This window comes from Canis aureus, chromosome 28 (genome assembly GCF_053574225.1).
Source record: "Canis aureus isolate CA01 chromosome 28, VMU_Caureus_v.1.0, whole genome shotgun sequence".
Classification (NCBI taxonomy): domain Eukaryota; kingdom Metazoa; phylum Chordata; class Mammalia; order Carnivora; family Canidae; genus Canis; species Canis aureus.
Window position 1 is genome coordinate 45,879,417 of NC_135638.1, and position 19,572 is coordinate 45,898,988.

Consider the following 19,572-nt stretch of genomic DNA (forward strand, 5'->3'; position numbering starts at 1 on the left):
AAGTTTTGTTTTGTTTTGTTTTTTTCCTATGTATAGGATCTGCCAACATGACTTGACAGGAATGACATTGAAATTGAGGGTGGCTTCAGGAACTGCGGATATTTTCACAAGATGAGGCTCCAAACCAATGAGTCCAGGACGGCCTCCCAGAGCCTAGTGTGACTCTGTGTACATGTCTTGTGCTTCTTTGGTACAGTCTCATTATTTATTCTCTGTGATGCTCCTGAGAAGGGATTCACGTCCGTCATTTCCTTCCTGATTGCTCATTGTCTGGACACAGCAAGCCCCACAATAGAATAAAAACTGAGCCCAGGCCAACGGCAGAAAGCCCCTATTAGAAAAGATCTCACTGCCCTTGAAGGCCCCATATCAAAATGTAAACAGAACTTGAGGAATTGCTCCAGCCCTTCTGGAGGTCCCCGAGACCAGCCCTTAAAACTAAGCAAAAACCCACCTCAGGGTCCAATTCTCTGCTCCGCTGTGTCAGGTATACTTGGACAAAAGATTGAGTTTGTAAATAGTCCCTCGTGTGTTTGCATCGGAATCAGCTTCTCGGTGGTTTCTCAGATTCGCAATCTTGGGCACAACAGTCTGAGATTAAAAAAACAAAACCAAAAGAAGCTCGGACGCGGGCAGAGAGAAAGCAGGGTTCTGAGCGAAACGGCAGAGACCCGGAGGCTTGGGGAATCTTATGTGGAGGACATGCAGACTGGGGGGCGGAATGCTCAGCCCCAGAGCCAGATGACCCAGCGTCTGTACCCACATCCCGCCTATCAGCGCCAAGTCTCAGGGAGCAGCACAGCACTGCTCACTGGAGGCCAGAAGTGCTGACGCCCACCCCGCCTCTGACCCCGCAGGTGCATCTCCCAGGCAGATGTGCACCTGACAATCAGCGCCATGGCCAATCCCCAACCCCGCACAGACCACTTGCTGCCACCAAGGTGTCGGACCACAGAGGCTGCAGAGATTCAGCTCTGCCTGGAAAGTATGGTCTAGCTTCCTTTGTACTTTGTGCTTTATTTTCATTTAGTTTCTTTGATTCTATTTTATAAATTGCCTTATTTTAATTTTTATGTATGTACCTTATATATTTCTTATTTTTAGTTTCATGGTACTTTAATTTTGTTTCTTATTTTGGGATTTAGAATCTTTTAACAACCAGGCAAAAATAATCTGGTGGTTTTTCTGGGAGGGCAGTTGTTATTGTTTTTCTTGGTTTTTCATTTTCTTCCTTCTTTCTTTTCTGGAAAAAATAATGAGATGGAGAAATTCGTCTCCATAAAATAACATGAGGTAGTACTCACAGCCAGGAAGTCCATCAATACAAATATATGATGTCTAACTACAGTTTAAAACAATGATTATAAAGATAGCATCTGGGCTAGAAAAAGAGCACAGAAGAAAACTAGAGAATCCCTTACTGTAGAAATAAAAGAACTGAAATCTAGTCAGGCCAACGTTAAAAATGCTATAACTGAGATGCAGTCCCAAGTGGAAGCCTTAAAAACAAGGAAGGTTATGGACCACAAACGCAGACTTGGAAACTCAGCCACTTATTAAAACAACAGAATTCATATCATGGGAGACTCAGAAGATGAAGAGAGTGAAAAGGTGGGCCTTGCTCAGCCATTAGAAACGACAAATAACCAGCATATGCTTCAACGTGGATGAAACTGGAAGGTATTATGCTGAGTGAAGTAAGTTAATCAGAGAAGAACAAATATTATATGTTCTCATTCACTTGGGGGATATAGATAATAGTGAAAGGGAATATAAGGGAAGGGAGATGAAATGTGGGGGAAATATCAGAAAGGGAGACAGAACATAAAGACTCCTAAATCTGGGAAACGAACTAGGGGTGATGGAAGGGGAGGAGGGCGGTGGTGGGGGTGAATGTGTGACGGGCACTGAGGGGGGCACTTGACGGGATGAGCACTGGGTGTTATTCTGTATGTTGGCAAATTGAACACCAATAAAAATAAATTTATTATTAAGAAAAAAAAGAAAGAGAGAAAGAAAGAAGAAAGAAAGAAAGAAAGAAAGAAAGAAAGAAAGAAAGAAAGAAAGAAAAAAAAAGAAAGAAAGAAAGAGTGGCACCTGGGTGGCTCAGTCTGTTAAGCTTCTGCCTTAGGGTCGGATCATGATCCAGGTCCAAGGAAGGCTCCCTGTTCAGCAGGGAACCTGCTTCTCCCTCACCCTCTGCCCCTCTAGCACATGTTTTTCACTCCTCTCTCTCTCAAATAAATAAATAGCATCTTTGAAAAAGAAACAAACAAACCCAGAGGGAAAAGAAATCTCCCATGTCGAAGATTTTCAAACAACTTGTGCAGACATTCCACCGTCAAGTTCATGAGCATGCTTCCCACTCTTATGTGTGGAATACACATAGTAACTTCCTTCTACAAAATATAATATGAAAAACTTAAAATAATAATGATAATATAATAATAATAATATTAGTAGTAATAATAATAAAAAAGAATCACTTTAATACAGAGAAATCTGACAAACACTACCTCAGCAAGATGATCAGATCGATACCAAGACTGATAAATCATGTTGATAGTATCTAACCTTTATATGATATAATAAAAATGGCAGTATATCTCTGTATAAAATCCACAAAAACAGTTGAATCATGAGATAAACAACAGACATGTCCCAACTGAGGGAAATTTTACAAAATACTCTACTTCTCAAAGTGTTCCAGTGCAACAACAACAAGGAAAGGCTGAAAGACTGTCACAATCCAGAGGAGCCTAAGAAAACATGAGGACAAATGGAGTGTAATATGAGGAATGGAGACTTAGCAAAAACTAAGGAAATCTGAATAAAGTATGGTCTTTGGTTATTGGAAAAATTTTAATATTGATTCATTAGCTAATATTTGTACCTTACTGATATAAGATATCAATAATTGGAGAAATTGAGTGCAAGTGCATGAGAATTCTCTGTACTATCTTCTCAATTTCCTTATAAAACTTTGTTTTCTTTCAAAGAAATAAGATTTAATTTGAAAATTGACTTAAATGAATCAGGCTCCCGTGTGAAGACATTTTAAGAATCGTTGAATTAACTTTTGCCTTATTCTTAAAGAGTTCCTTCGATGGGAACAAAGTAAGAATTTTATATCAGAAGGAAAGAAAAACACTTATGAACATGTATAATGCCTCCTCAACCTGAAGCAGGAAAGGATAATAAATAGCAAAAATCAGATAAAAATACTTCTATTATAATAGACACCATATTGCAAGTGCACTTAAAATTAGCAATGTATAACATTTATTTCCTTGACATTTGTCTTCCAAAGAGTTCACAGTGTTTCAGTGTCAGTTGAAACAGGGGAAGAATCTCAGGGAAGAATCCTTCACATAAATAATAGGACCATTGATACAAATGTCTCTCAATTATTTCCAAATCCATACAGATGCATTTCCTGATGAGTGACTGAACTGTGAAGAAAGAGATGAGAAACCCTCATCCCTCTGAATTACTTGTGTCAGAATATTTTAACCAAGTACTACAGAGAATAAATTATACTTATTAACAGGAAATATGTCTCAGATTGGAATCTGAGCAATCAGATGGGCAGAGAAAAAAATGCTTAACTGGCTCCTTAACTTTTAAAGACAAAGGAGAACTTTTCTATGTACAAAGTCAGTTGTCAAGATAGCCTTAGGGAAAAAAGAGTCTGCAGCATGGAATCCTGCTGCACAGCCGGGACGCCCGTGCCCCAGGTCTTCCTAATCCCAAATACCTGGTCCTGTCCCCCAACACATGCTGCCACGCTGAGGTCATTTGCAATTTCTCTCTTAGGAGCTCCAGGGAGAGCGGCATGAGCTAGATAGGACGGGACAGGATGTGTGGAGTCCTAGAACATTACGGCCATTCTACTTTAAGTTCAGTATTAGCACAGGTTCAGCAATCCCAGGCCCCTGTTAAGAAGAGCTGAAATTTGCATTACTTCAGTTACTGGAATAAAACAAAAGTTTACAGCTAATGTCTTAGAAAACCCCACAGTAGAATAAAAACTGAGCCTAAGCCAAAGGCTGGAAGCCCCAATTAGAATGAGAAGAGAGCACAATGCCCTTGAAGGACCCATATCAAAATGTAAACAGAACTTGAGGAATTGCTCCAGCCCTTCTGGAGGTCCCCAAGACAAGCCCTTAAAACTAAGCTAAAACCCTCCTCGGGGTCCAAGTCCCTGCTCCACTGTGTGGGGTATACCTGGACCCACGCTCGAGTTTTGAAATCAACCCTCGTGTGTTTGCATCGGTGTCAGCACCTTAGTGGTTTCTCGGATTCGCGATCTTTGGCAAAACACCCCCATAACCCCTCCCCACCTGGACTGACCTCCTGTCCCCTCCCACTCAGGCTGACCCTCAGTCACCTCCCCACTGACAACAGCTGGGCACAGGCCCTCACACAGTTCCACGGGCACAGTGGGCACTCCAGCCATCCACAGCCTCCCAGGGGAAGGAAGGAGGGTTTGGCAGGACACACTCCCATGGTGACCCCAGGGCTCCCTGCCCAGGAGAGCACCTGGTGACAGGTCAGGGTCTGTGTCCCTGACGACAGCTCCTCCTCCCCGGTTTTCCCACAGGAAATTAAGGAGGAGGCCCTGGTCTGCTCCAGGGATATCACGCAGGTCGACCTGGACGTCAACAGGACGCTCAGCAGTCACATCAAATTTTGGGACTACTACGGGGTAGGGTGAGGTTGAGGGGCCAGGGGGGATCAGGACCCGGGGAGGACCAGGGGATTCTGGGTAGGGAAAAAATTCTGAGGCAGGGGGCAAAACAGCAGCCAACAACACACCGCTCCATGGTAGGGTGTTGGGGATGACCTCTATGCCCACACCCCTGGGGCCTCGGGGATGAGGAGGCAACTAGGATGGGGCCTCCAGGGCTTGCCCTGGGAGCTGAACCCCAAAGGGGAGAGGGACTGCCCCCATGAGAAGCAGGGGATGGGGTAGGGGACGTGAGGGGCATGAACCGGACCTGGGGGCCAGGCGGCATGGCCGTGGAGCAGGGATTTGGACCCTGAGTCTAAGAAGCGCAGCAGCTTTAAAGGGGCCAGTGGCCCATGGGATACACAGAAAGTTGCACAGTCGTGTCGGTCCACACGCAGGTGGCCGATTGAATTACACCTTACCCTATAGGATCCACTTGACCTGGACTATTACTTTGGTCAGAATCGGCATGCAGTTTTGGCGGGCACAAAGCAGGGTTACATTGTTATGAGCCGCTTTCCGATTAGGGTGTGCCCAACCGCTTGACTGGGTTGGGGAGCGCCTTAAGACATAAGCAGGTTATGTGGGGGTCATAGGGGAGGTGGCAGGTGTAGCACAAAATGGAATCAGTCCTGCTCTGCTTGTCCAGGGGTAGGGGATTTTTGTTAAATTTCCTGGGTCCCACACTTGCAGCTCATGCACCCGGCCACCCTCACCAGGTGGACTCAGTGTGCACACCTTCTGGTGCTGGATCTCTCACACCAGCGTGTAGAGGGTACCCTCCTCGCCCTAGTGAGTAGGGGCTGAGTGAGCATGGGGCTCGGCATGAAGGCCAGGCAGCATAGGGGACCGAGGAACCCCAGCCCCATCACCACCCCTACTCCCACACACAGGCTGCCCCATGGCTCCCCGTAATGGGCACCCGGCGCCTCTGGAGATCCCCCCAGGGCAGCCCTGTGGTCCGGCTCCCTGCTGGAGAGGCATCGGGGAGAAGAGAAGCAGCTGGCACTTAGCGGGAACCACTACTGGACATGGGAATGTGGCCGAGCCAGACCTTCCAGCTCAGCTGACCTTCCAGCAGAAAGTCACTGCACGAGCCAGCCCCAGGTCGTCCAGGAGAGTCCAGCAAGCTGCCCAGCGCCAGCACCAAAAATGATGTTGTGCCAACCATTTCGGTGTTTGGGTGACCCAGCCACAGGATCCGATAGCTGCACGTGATAGCTGCATATGATAGAGACACACACACCCTGAAACTAACAAAAGTTGGAATCTCTCAGTGTTGTCAAACAGCAGTCGAATGGTTACATATACGATGCTGTGCTCCCCAATAGGATACATAGAAGAGGCTATAAATCACAACTGCAGAGGTGCTGGAGGCATGGAGATGTGCCTGCTGGGTTCCAACAAGGAGAGCAAAGGGGAAGGAAGCATACTTCAATGGGGGGGCCCCTCTTAGGAAAGGACACCAGGTCCCTGTGAAGGCTACGGATTGTGAAATCTTTCCTCCTCTCTTTCAGCTTCTGGATTTCCTCCTCCTTTGTTCTTCCTAATTCTAGTTTACCCTCCACCCTCCATCCAAACCAATGAGCAAAGAGGCTTCTTTATGATATCCGGTCCTAAAAGGAGGCTGAGCTCTGGTTAACGGGTTCAGAAATGATCATTTTCTAGGTGTATGCTGATCCCCCGAACTCGTGCCTTCATGACTCTTCTCTCCCTGCAGAACGAGGGGAACCACAGGTCTTACAATGAAAGACGCCCACTTCCACTCAGGCGGGACTGTCCCTTGTGGAGGACGTCATCTGGGCCATGTAGTGCAAGTGGGGTGATCAAGAATAGGTCTCAGGTGAGACATAAGCAAGCACTTACCTTTGATATCATGCTTTATTTGTTCATCCATTTATTATTTGTTAAATATTTTAATTTTATGTCCTGTCTATACCCAATACGGTGTTCAAACTCATAACCCTGAGTTCAAGATACCCCAACCAGGCCAGCCAGGCACCCCAGTCCCATGTTTTATAACACTTTGCTTCCTTGCCTATCTCTGCATCGAACTGGAACATTGAGTCCATGACGGGGAGCTTTAGTAACCTCCAAATCCTAGAACGTTCTCACTGTATCCCAATCCTAGATTGACATTTACCATTGAATAGCACTTTAAATAAATAGTCAGTAAAATAACTACTACAGAAAAGGAAATTATCAAATTTTCACATATGTGGTCCTTGCTCCCTGGGCTCCCAGGGAAGCTATGGTTTCTTTAACATTGATCAAGGTCCAAATGACTCCACCACACCTCAAAGCGTGGGCTCAGTTTCTGCCCTGACACATGCAACACCCCTGCTTCAATTAACATGTATCATTCAATCAAAGGGAGCCTAACTGGCTCGGTGTGGTTCGTAAGAACATGGGACTCTTGTTCTTGGGGTAGCATGTTCAAGCCCAATGTTGGCTGTAGAGATTACAGAAAAATAAAATCTTAAAAAAATCAATCAGTTTATCTTGGGGAGACATATCCCCGGATCCCACAAGGGCAGGGAGCCAGCTGATGGTTCTACGCACAATATTATATGCAGCAGAGCACAAAATGTGAACTTTCAGAAGTCTCCTAGAGTGGGGGACAAACCAGCCTTAAGGTGTTCAGGTGGAGAAGTCAGGGACAGTCCCTGGAGCGACAGGGTGGGCTCAGGACCCCACGGGTCCCAAGGATGGTGGCACCAACTGTTCCCAGGCACAGGAGCGGGAACACGGCTGAGAGCAGCGGGACTCGGGCCAGCTGTCTGCCCTGTGTGGCCATAAGCTGCAAACCCCTGTGCAGTCACCGGGCTGCGTTCCTGGGACAGGCCAGCAAAGGCCAGGAGTGGGAGGACACCCTCCCAGGCAGGAAGAGCACAGGTCTCCACCAGAGCAGCCCCTAAAATTTGGAGTTTTAAACTGCAGTAACTTGTCTGTGTAGAGGCTGACAAAATTGAGGTGGTTCCACTTTAAGTTCACTGTTAGCACAAGTACTGCCATCCCAGGCCCCTGTGAATAAGAGCTAAAATTTACATTATTTCAGTTACAGGAAAAAAAGAAAAAAACAGCTTACAGCTTAAAGTCCCAGAAAGCCCCATATTAGAATGATAACAGAACTCAATGCCCTTGAAGGCCCCATATCAAAATGTAAACAGAACTTGAGGAATTGCTCCAGCCCTTCTGGAGGTCCCCGAGTCCAGCCCTTAAAACTAAGCTAAAACCCACTTCGGGGGCCAAAGCCATGCTCCGCTGTGTCGGGTGTACTTGGATGCAAGCTCGAGTTTGGAAATCAACCATCGTGTGTTTGCATCGGTGTCAGCTCCTCAGTGGTTTCTCGGATTTGCAATCTTGGGCACAACACCTCCATGTCCCCTCCCCACCTGGGCTGACCCCACATCCCCTACACCCCAGGCTGACCCTCAGTCACCTCCTCGCCCACAACAGCTTGGACAGGACCTCACACAGTTCCCATGGGCTCGGTGGGCACTCCCGCCATCCTCGGCCTCCCAGGGAAAGGCAGGAGGTTTCAGCAGACCCACCCCCATGGTGGCCCCAGGGCTCCCTGCCCAGCATGGCAGCTCGTGACAGGTTGGGGTCTGTGTCCCTGACGTGGGCTCCTGCTACCCGGTTTTCCAACAGGAAATGAAGGAGGAGGCCCTGGTCTCCTCCAGGGACATCACGCAGGTAGACCTGGACGTCAACAGGACGTTCGGCAGCCACACTATGTTTTGGGCCTGCTAGCAGGTCCGGTGAGGCTGCTGGGCCAGGGGGCTTAGGGGCCCCAGGGGAGGCCTGGGGGCTTCTGTGTAGGGAAAACATGGCTTCTGAAGCCGGGGGGAGCAACAGCAACCAACAACACACCGCTCCATGGTAGGGTGATGGGGATGACCCACATGCCCCCAACCCTGGGGCCTCAGGGATGAGGAGGTCAATTGGATGGGGCCTCCAGTGGTTGCCATGGGAGCTGAACCCCAAAGGGGAGAGGTACAGCGCCCTGAGAAGCAGGGGATGGGGTGGGGGACATAGGGGCAGGAACCAGACCTGGGGGCCAGGCGGCATGGCTGCGGCTGGAGCAGGACACACATCAATCCCATGAGGGTAGGACGAGTCAGAGTGACACCCACTCTCGGTGCTTTATATATTTCTAATTCTATGCATTTAATTTGAGACAATTTGCAATTTGAAAACATACATAGTATGATGAACCCCAGATAATGACCCCGGTCCAGCCAGGGCCCTGCACTGACCACACGGTGCCACAAGGGCAGGTGTCACAGCAAACCCCAGACTGGGGTCGCCTTTAACTGTAGATGTCTCCTTGTGCATCTTAGAGGAAGGGGATGCCCTGTGTCCACAGGCCCACCTCGCCATCCTGCTCATTCCCCACCCTCACATCATTCCCCTACATCATAATCCCCAATGGCATTCCACAAAACACCATCCCCCTCACAGCCACACAGCCCCACACAATCCTAACCCACACTACACCACAACACCATCCCCCCTACACCATCCCCCACACTCCATCACCATCATACCCCTGGTCCCACACCATCTACCCCACACCATCAGCCCCCAGCAAACCCGGTGCAGGTGCCCCCTGTGGGACATGCTCAGCCTCCCTGGGGTTCTCTGGATACACTGTTCCCATAAGAAGACCAGGTGTTCAATAGAGCACACAGGGGTTGCAGGGAGGAGGGAGGCACGGAGTCTCCAACAGAGTGGGTGCAGGTGAGTGGTGCAAAGGACCCACTGTGCCCTGCCTCTGCCCACTCTCCCTCCTGGAGGGCAACACACCCTGCACAGGAAAACAGCCCCTAACCCAGTGGGACCTGGGCTGCCCTGGCACCAGGATCTGTGGGAGCTGGGTTGATTTGGGCCCCCCAAATCAACAAAAAGACTAATGGGTTCCAGCCCCCCATGGCCCTGAGCAGCCCTGCATTCTGGCCCCACACTGAGCGAGCCCTCTCACAGCTGGATGTGGCCTCCTGGGCCCTGGTGTGACCCACAGATCCAGGTCACGGAACTAGGGCAGCCCTGGGGATCCTGGTACACCCCAGGGTGGGGAGAGCAGGGATAGGCCAGTGGGCCCCACCCGCACCCACACCAGGAGGCAAGCTCCTCCAGATACTGGGGCCCCGGGGGCCCGAGGCTGGGTTCCAGCTGCCCTGCAGGAACCCAGCACAAATGCCCATGAGCTGCAGGTCCAGTTCAGCTCTGCTGTCCTCAGAACCATCTCTCGGGCTGAAACCTCAGGACACACGCCCCCACCTGGAGTCCACAGATGCACCGAGGTGGGGGACTCCAGCACTTGACCCCCAACCCATGTGATTCTTTTCCTCCCGTAAAGGACAGAAAGGTCTCCCTCCCCAGGCGAAGGCGCGCACCCACGGCTCTGAGCCTGTTTACTGTAGAAAGTCAATAAAGTGTTGTGGTCAGCCCTTTTCTGTGTCTCCCAGAACTCTGTGCACGGGGTGTGGAGAGACCCACAGAGAGGAGGAGGGGGCATCACCCAGGCCCCAAACAGCCCCTGCAGGGGCACCGCAAGGCACACACTGCTGACGTCCCCATGTGCCTTCCAGGGGCGGACAGACGCCAGGATCAGGACCCCACAGACAATACTGGGACTCATCCTGTGCCCCGTGGGCCAGAATGGGCTAGGACAGACTGACAGCCAGGGAACCTCAGGTCACCAGGGTCCATGCAAAGCGACCTGTGAGGTCTGTGCTCCCTCTGTCCAGGAGGCCGGGGCTGTCCGGGTTCCGGGGCACGTACTACCCTCCCCGCATCCCCATGCCAGTGTGCCTGGGGCACAGAGGGCCTGTGGGGCGCTCAGCGTGGCCCTGGAAGGGATGTCAGGACAGCAGGCCCTTGTGTTGTGCCCAAGACTACGAATCTGAGAAACCACTTAGGAGCCAACACCGATGCAAACTCCCGAGGGTTTCTCTACAAGCTGGAGCTTGGGTCCAAGTGCACCTGACACAGCGGAGCAGGGACTTGGACCCCGAGACTAAGAGGCATAGCAGCTTTATAGGGTCAGTGGACTGTGAGATATGCAGAAATTTGCACAGTCATGTCGGTCCACACGCAGGTGGCTGATTGAATTACACCTTACCCTATAGTATCCACTTGAGCTGGCCTATTACTTTGGTCAGAATCGGTGCACAGTTTTGGGGGACACAAAGCAGGGTTACATTTTTATGAGCCGATTTCCGATTAGGGTGTGCCCAGCAGCTTGACTTGGGTGGGACAGCGCCTTAAGATATAAGCTGGTCATTTGGGGGTCATAGCGGAGGTGGCGGGTATAGCACAAAATGGAATCAGTCCTGCTCTGCTTGTACAGGGGTAGGGGATTTTTGTTAAATAACCTGTTTCCCAACTTGCAGCTCACCCACCAGGGCAACGCTCACCAGGTGGACTCAGCGTGCACACCTTGTGGTGCTGGATCTATCACACCAGCTTGTGGAAGACACCCTCCTCGCCCTAGTGAGTAGGGGCTGGGTGAGCATGGGGCTCGGCCTGAAAGCCAGGCAGCACAGGGAACTGAGGAACCCCAGCCCTTCCCCACCCCAATCTCCACACACAGGCAGCCTCAGGGCTCCCTGCCATGGGCACCCGGCTCCTCAGGAGCTCCTGCCAGGGCAGCCCCGAGGTTTGACTCCCTGCTGGAGAGGCATCGGGGAGAAGAGAAGCAGCCGGCGTTCAGCAAGACCCACTGCCGGACATGGGAATGTGGCCAAGCCAGACCTTCCACCTCAGCTGACCCTCCAGCTGAAATTCACTACAGGAGTGAGCCCCGGGTTGGCAAGGAGAGCCCAGCTAGCCACCCAGCATCAACACCATAGATGATGTTGTACCAACCATTTTGGCGTTTGGGTTACCCAGCCAGAGGATCCGATAGCTGCACGTGATAGCTTCATGTGATAGACACACACACACACCCCACAACCAACAAAAGTCAGAATCCCCCCAATGTTGTCAAACAGCAGCTGAATGGTTACATACACGACACTCTGGTCCCCAATAGGATACCTGGAAGACGCTATAAACCATGACTGCAGAGGTGCTGGACGTACAGAGATGAGCCTGCTGTGTTCCAAAAAGGAGTGCAGAGGGGCAGGAAGCATCCTACGGGGGGGGGGCCTCCTAGGAAAGGACACCAGGTCCCTGTGAAGGCTACAGATGGTGAAATCTGTCCTCCTCTCTTTCAGCTTCTGCTTTTCCTTCTAAATGCCATTTTCCTCAATCATAATAGCAAAAATTTATTTTATGTTTTAAACTTTCTTTTTATTGAGGTCCAATTTGTATGAATTCTTTCTTCAGCAAGGGTGTCACTCAGGATAGAGAGAAAGATTTTCCCAGACAGGCAAAGTATAAAGGAGTTCATGACCACTAAACCAGTCCAGTAAGGAATTTTAAGAGGGACTATTCTAGTGGGGGGGAAAAGAGACCAAAAGCAACAAAGACTAGAAAGGACCAGAGAACGTCACCAGAAATACCAACTCTACTGGTAACACAAAGGCACAAAGTTCATATCTTTGAATAAGCACTCTGAATGCTGATAGACTAAATGCTCCAATCAAAAGATATAGGGTATCAGAGTGGCTTAAAAAACAGGATCCAGGATGCCTGGGTGGCTCAGGGGTTGAGCCTCTGCCTTTGACTCAGGGTGTGATCCTAGAGTCTGGGATCGAGTCCCATATTGGGCTCCTGGTGGGGAGCCTGCTTCTTTCTTGGCCTAATTTTCTGTCTGTCTGTCTGTCTCTCTCTCTCTCTCTCATGCTCTCAAAAATAAAATTGATATTAAAAAAACAAGGTCCATTAGTATGCTGCCTAGTAGATGCTCACCTTAGACCTATAGACAACAGCAGATTGAAAGTCAGGGGATGGAAAATCATCTATCACGAAAATGGTTATGAAAAGAAAGCTGGAGGACCAATACTTATATTAGACACACAAGATTTGAAACCAAACCCTGGGGGTCACCTGGTGGCTCAGTACTTGCACATCTGCCTTCAGCTCAAGGTGTGTTTTTGGGATCCCAGGATCGAGTCCCACATCGGCATCCCATTGGGGAGCCTCTCTCCCTCTGCCTATGTTTCTGTCTCTGCTCCTCTGTGTATCTCTCATGAATAAATAAATAAAATATTTAATCTCAAAAAAGAAAGAACAAATACTGTAAGAAGTGATGAAGAAGGGCATTATTTCATAGTTAAAAAGACTCTCTATCAGGATCAAACAACTAAATATTTATGCTGCCAACCTGGGAGTACCTAAATATGGAACCCAATTACCAATAAACATACAGGAACTCACTGATAATAATACAATGACAGGGGATTTTAACACCTACCCAGTAATGGCAATGGATTGATCATCTATGCAGAAAATATACAGGGGAAAAATAGCCTAGACACACTGGACCACAGGGACCCAACAGATATACTCTGAACATTTCTTCATAAAGCAGAATACACATTCCTTTCAAGTGCACATGGGACATTCTCCAGAACAGATCATATCATGGGCCACAAATCAGCTCTCAACAGGTACAACAGGCACAAGAAGGTTGATATCACACCCTGTACATTTTCGACCACGACTCTATGAAACTTGAAGTCGACAGTAAGAAAAAACTTGGACAGACCAAAAATACGTAGAGATTATGAACATCCTACGAGAGAATGAATGGAGAAACCAGGAAATTAAAGAGGAAATTTAAAACAAATGAAAATGAAAACATGTTTCTCCAAACCTCTGGGATGTAGCAAAGGCAGTCCAAAGAGGGAAGTACATAGCAATACAGGCGTATCTCAGGACACAAGAAGTCTCTAATACACAACCTAACCTTACACCTAAAGGAGCTGGAAAAGGAATAGGAAGCAAAGCCTAAAGCCTACAGAAGGGAAAAAATAAACATGAGAGCAGAAATAAACAATACAGAAACAGTAGAATGGAATAACGAAACTAAGAGTTGTTTCTTCAAAATAATTAATAAAATGGATCAAGCCCTAGCCACCAAATGAACAAGAAACGAGAAAAGACCTAAATAAATAAAATCACAAAAGAGAGATGAGAGATCACAATCAACACCAGAAAAATAAGACAATCATAAGGGAATACTATGAAAGATTATATGTTAACAAACTGGGAGACCTGGAAGAAATGGACAAATCCCTAGAAATGTGCAAACGAGCAAAACTGAAATAAGAAGAAATAGAAAATGTGAACAGACCCATAACTAGCAAAGGAATTGAATCAGAAAGGCAACTGTGTGCCTCAGTGGTCGAGAATGTGCTTTGGCTCTGGTCATGATTCTGGGGTCCTAGGGAATCAAGTCCCACATCAGGCTCCCCGCATGGAGCCTCATTTTCCCTGTGCCTATACCTATGCATCTCTGTGACTCTCATGAATACATAAATAAAATCTTTAAAAAAGAAAAAAAGATAAAAAAGATGAGAAAGGACCCAAATAAAATCATAAATGAGAAAAGAGAAATAACAACCAACACTACAGAAATACAAACAATTATAAGAGAATATGATGAAAAATTACATGCCAGCAACCTAGATCCTGGAAGAAATAGATCAATTCCTAAAAATATATAACATAGCAAAAATGAAGAAATAAGAAATTTGAACAGACAGTTAACCAGCAAAGAAATTGAATCAGCAATCAGGGTTCTCCCAACAGGAGACGCTTATATCAATAGAACAGAATGGAAAGCCAAAACAAGATACAAACATGTATCTATGACCCATAATGGACAACAAGGCAGGAAGGAATATCCAATGGCACAAAGACAGTCTCTTCAAGGAACCCTAACCCTGACCCCAGGATGAGAACAAATGGTGTTGGGAAAACCAGGCAGCCAAATGCAGTAGAATGAAACTGGACCACTTTCTTACACCATGTATATAAAAAATGAATTCAAAATGGATGAAAGACCTAAATGTGAGATCTGAAACCATACAAAGAAGAAAAGATAGGCAGCAACGTCTTTGACATTGGCCATTGGATCTTCTTTCTAGATATGCCTCTGAGGTGAGGGAAACAAAGCAAAAATCCTATTGGGACTTCATCAAATTGAAACATTCTGCAAAGTGAAGGAAACAACCAAAGCTAAAAGGCAACATACAGGAGGAGGGGCAAGATGGTGAAAGAGTAGGGTCCCCAAGTCACCTGTCCTCACCAAATTACCTAGATAACCTCCACATCATCCTGAAAATCTAGGAATTTGGCCTGAGATTTAAACAGAGAACAGATCGAATGCTACAGTGAGAAAAGTTCGCGCTTCTATCAAGGTAGGAAAACGGGGGGGAAAAGAAATAAAGAAACAAAAGGCATCGAAGGGGGAGGGGGCCCACGAGGAGCCGGGCTAAGGCCAGGGCGAGTGCCCCCCGGTCAGGAGAGCTCTGTCCCAGAGAAGCAGGATCTGAACCAATCTTCCTGGGTGGAATGGCGCTTGCAGGGATTCAGAGCAGGACCCCAGGAGGGCGGGGATACGCACGGGCTCCCTGGGACACTAACATACACCTGCACTCCTAGGAGAGTGCACCAAGCTCCCTAAGGGCTGCAGGGCACATGCACTGACTTGGGAGCAGCTCAGAGGGTCTCGGGCAGGGTTCTGCGTGGAAGGGGTTGCATGCCCTGGGAGCAGATTGGCGGCGGTGCCTCTGGCAGAGGAAGGGGCTCCGTGCAGTGGGGGCTGCGTGGCTCTGGGAGCAACTCGGATGTGCTCAGGTGGCGGCTCCCTGAGGGGGCTGCGTGACCAGGAGCAGCTCAGAGGGGCTGGGCGGCAGCTCTGGGGCGAGGCGGCTGCACGGCCAGGAGCGCGAATCCAACAGCGCAGGCCCCAGAGCAAGGGCGCCAGGACACATCCCAGGATTTGGCCTCCCCCGGGACAGGCAGAGGCCCAGAGGGCCCAGGACAACAAGGATGCTCCTGCCCAGAGCTGAGCAGATCAGCGGCCCCACCCCAGAGCCTCCAGGACCTGCAGATGGACTGCTCCCGAGTTACTGTGGGGGCTGAATACAGGTTTCCAAAAGTGGCCACTGTCACTGGGGTTGTTCCTCCTAGGTCCTTACAGGGTAAACTACCCCCACTGAGCCCTGCACCAGGCAGGGGACAGAGCAGCTCCCCCAAGTGCTAACACCTGGAATCGGCACAACAGGACCCTCCCCTAGAAGACCAGCTAGACGGACAAGTTCCAGGGGGAAGTCAAGGGACTTAAAGTATACAGAATCAGAAGATACTCCCCCATGTTTTTTTTATTCCTGATTGCTTCCCCCACGCTTTTCCCCCGTTTCTTTCTTTTTCTTTCTCTTTTTATTCCCTTTTTTCTTCTTTCTTCCTTTATTCTTTTTTCTTTTTCTCTTTTCTTTCCTTCTTTCTCTCCTCTCTTATTCTCCTTTTCCCAATACAATTTGTTTTTGGCCACTCTGCACTGAGCAAAATGACTAGAAGGAAAACATCACCTCAAAAGAAAAAATCAGAAACAGTCCTCTCTCCCACAGAGTTACAAAATCTGATTTACAATTCAATGTCAGAAAACCAATTCAGAAGCACTATGATACAGCTACTGGTGGCTCTAGAAAAAAGCATAAAGGACTCAAGAGACTTCATGACTGCAGAATTTAGATCCAATCAGGCCGAAATTAAAAATCAATTGAATGAGATTAAATCCAAACTAGAAGTCCTAACAATGAGGGTTAACGAGGTGGAAGAATGAGTGAGTGATGTAGAAGACAAGTTGATGGCAAAGAGAGAAACTGAGGTAAAAAGAGACAATTAAAAGACCAGGAAGACAGATTAAGGGAAATAAACGACAACATGAGGAAGAAAAACCTACATGTAATTGAGGTTCCTGAGGGCACCAAAATGGACAGAGAGACAGAATAAGTATTTGAACAAATCATGCCTGAAAACTTTCCTCATCTGGGAAGGGAAACAGGCATTCAGATCCAGGAAATAGAGAGATTCCTCCCTAAAATCAGTAAAAACCATCCAACACCTCGACATTTAATAGTGAAGCTTGCAAATTCCAAAGATAAAGAGAAGATCCTTAAAGCAGCAAGAGACAAGAAATCCCTGACCTTTATGGGGAGGAGCATTAGGGTAACAGCAGACCTCTCCACAGTGACCTGGCAGCCCAGAAAGGGCTGGCAGCATATATTCAGGGTCCTCAATGAGAAGAACATGCAACCAAGAATACTTTTTTTTTAATATTTTTTTTAATTTTTTTATTTATTTATGATAGTCACAGAGAGAGAGAGAGGCAGAGACACAGGCAGAGGGAGAAGCAGGCTCCATGCACTGGGAGCCCGACGTGGGAATCGATCCCGGGTCTCCAGGATCGCGCCCTGGGCCAAAGGCAGGCGCCAAACCGCTGCGCCACCCAGGGATCCCGGCAACCAAGAATACTTTATCCAGCAAGGCTCTCATTCAAAATGGAAGGAGAGATAAAGAGCTTCCAAGACAGGCAGGAACTGAAAGAATATGTGACCTCCAAACCAGCTCTGCAAGAAATTTTAAGGGGGACTCTTAAAATTCCCCTTTAAGAAGAAGTTCAGTGGAACAATCCACAAAAACAAGGTCTAAATAGATATCATGATGACACTAAACTCATATCTGTCCATAGAAACTCTGAACATGAACGGGCTTAATGACCGCATCAAAAGGCGCAGGGTTTCAGACTGGATAAAAAAGCAGTACCCATCTATTTGCTGTCTACAAGAGACTCATTTTAGACAGAAGGACATGTACAATCTGAAAATTAAATGTTGGAGAACCATTTACCATTCAAATGGTGCTCAAAAGAAAGCAGGGGTAGCCATCCTTATATCAGATAAACTAAAATTTACCCCGAAGACTGTAGTGAGAGATGAAGAGGGACACTAAATCGTACTTAAGGGACCTATCCAACAAGAGGACTTAACTATCCTCAATATATATGCCCCGAATATGGGAGCTGCCAAATATTTAAATGAATTAATAACCAAAGTAAATAAATACTTAGATAATAATACACTTATACTTGGTGACTTCAATCTAGCTCTTTCTACCCTAGATAGGTCTCTAAGCACAACATCTACAAAGAAACGAGAGCTTTAAATGATACACTGGACCAGATGGATTTCACAGAAATCTACAGAACTTTACATCCAAACTCAACTGAATGCACATTCTTCTCAAGTGCACATGGAACTTTCTCCAGAATAAACCACATACTGGGTCACAATTAGGGTCTGAACCGATACCAAAAGATTGGGATCGTCCCCTGCATATTCTCAGACCATAATGCCTTGAAATTAGAACTCAATCACAACAAGAAGTTTGGAAGGACCTCAAACACGTGGAGGTGAAGGATCATCCTGCTAAAAGATGAAAGGGTCAACCAGGAAATTAAGGAAGTATTAAAAAGATTCATGGAAACTAATGAGAATGAACATACAACCGTTCAAAATCTTTGGGATGCAGCAAAAACAGTCCTAAGGGGGAAAAACATCACAATACAAGCATCTATTCAGAAAGGGAAACTACACAAATACAAAAGCTAACCTTACACATAAAGACGCTAGAGAATGGGATCCCTGGGTGGCGCAGCGGTTTGGCACCTGCCTTTGGCCCAGGGCACGATCCTGGAGACCCGGGATCGAATCCCACATCAGGCTCCCAGTGCATGGAGCCTGCATCTCCCTCTGCCTGTGTCTCTGCCTCTCTCTCTCTCACTGTGTGCCTATCATAAAAAAAAAAGACGCTAGAGAAAAAAAAAAAGCAGATAGATCCTACACCAAACAGAAGAATAAAGTTAATTAAAATTCGAGCAGAACTCAAGGAAATCGATACCAGAAGAACTCTGGAACAGATCAATGGAACGAGGAGTTGGTTCTTTGAACGAATTAATAAGATAGATAAACCATTAGCCAACCTTATTAAAAAGAAGAGAGAAAATATTCAAATTAATAAAATCATGAATGAGAAAGGAGAGGTCACTACCAACACCAAGGAAATACAAAAGATTTTAGAAACATATTATGAACAGACATACACCAATAAATTGGGCAATCTAGAAGAAATGGACACATTCCTGGAAATCCAGAAACTACGAAAACTGGAACAGGAAGAAATACAAAACCTTAAGAGGCCAATAACCAGAGAGGAAATTGAAGCAGTCATCCAAAACCTCCCAAGACACAAAAGTCCAGGGCCAGATGGCTTCCCAGGAGAATTCTATCAAATGTTTAAAGAAGAAACCACACCTATCCTACTAAAGCTGTTTGGAAAGATAGAAAGAGATAGTGTACTTCCAAATTCGTTCTATGAGGCCGGCATCACCTTAACTCCAAAAACAGACACGACCCCACCAAAAAGGAGAATTACAGACCAATAGCCCTGATGAACATGGATGCAAAAATTCTCAACAAGATACTAGCCAATAGGATCCAAAAGGACATTAAGAAATTTATTCAGCATGACCAAGTAGGATTTATCCTCGGAACACAAGGCTGGTTCAACACTCGTCAAACAATCAATGTGATTCAACATATCAGCAAGAGACAAACCAAGAACCATATGATCCTCTCATTAGATGCAGAGAAAGCATTTGACAAAATAGGGCATCCATTCCTGATCAAAACACTTCAGAGCATAGGGAGAGACGGAATATTTCTCGTAATCTTAAAAGCAATCTAGGAAAAGCCCACTGCAAATATCATTCTCAGTGGGGCAGCACTGGGAGCCTTTCCCCTAATATCAGGAACAAGACAGGGATGTCCACTCTCACCACTGCTATTCAACATAGTCTGGAAGTCTTAGCCTTTGCA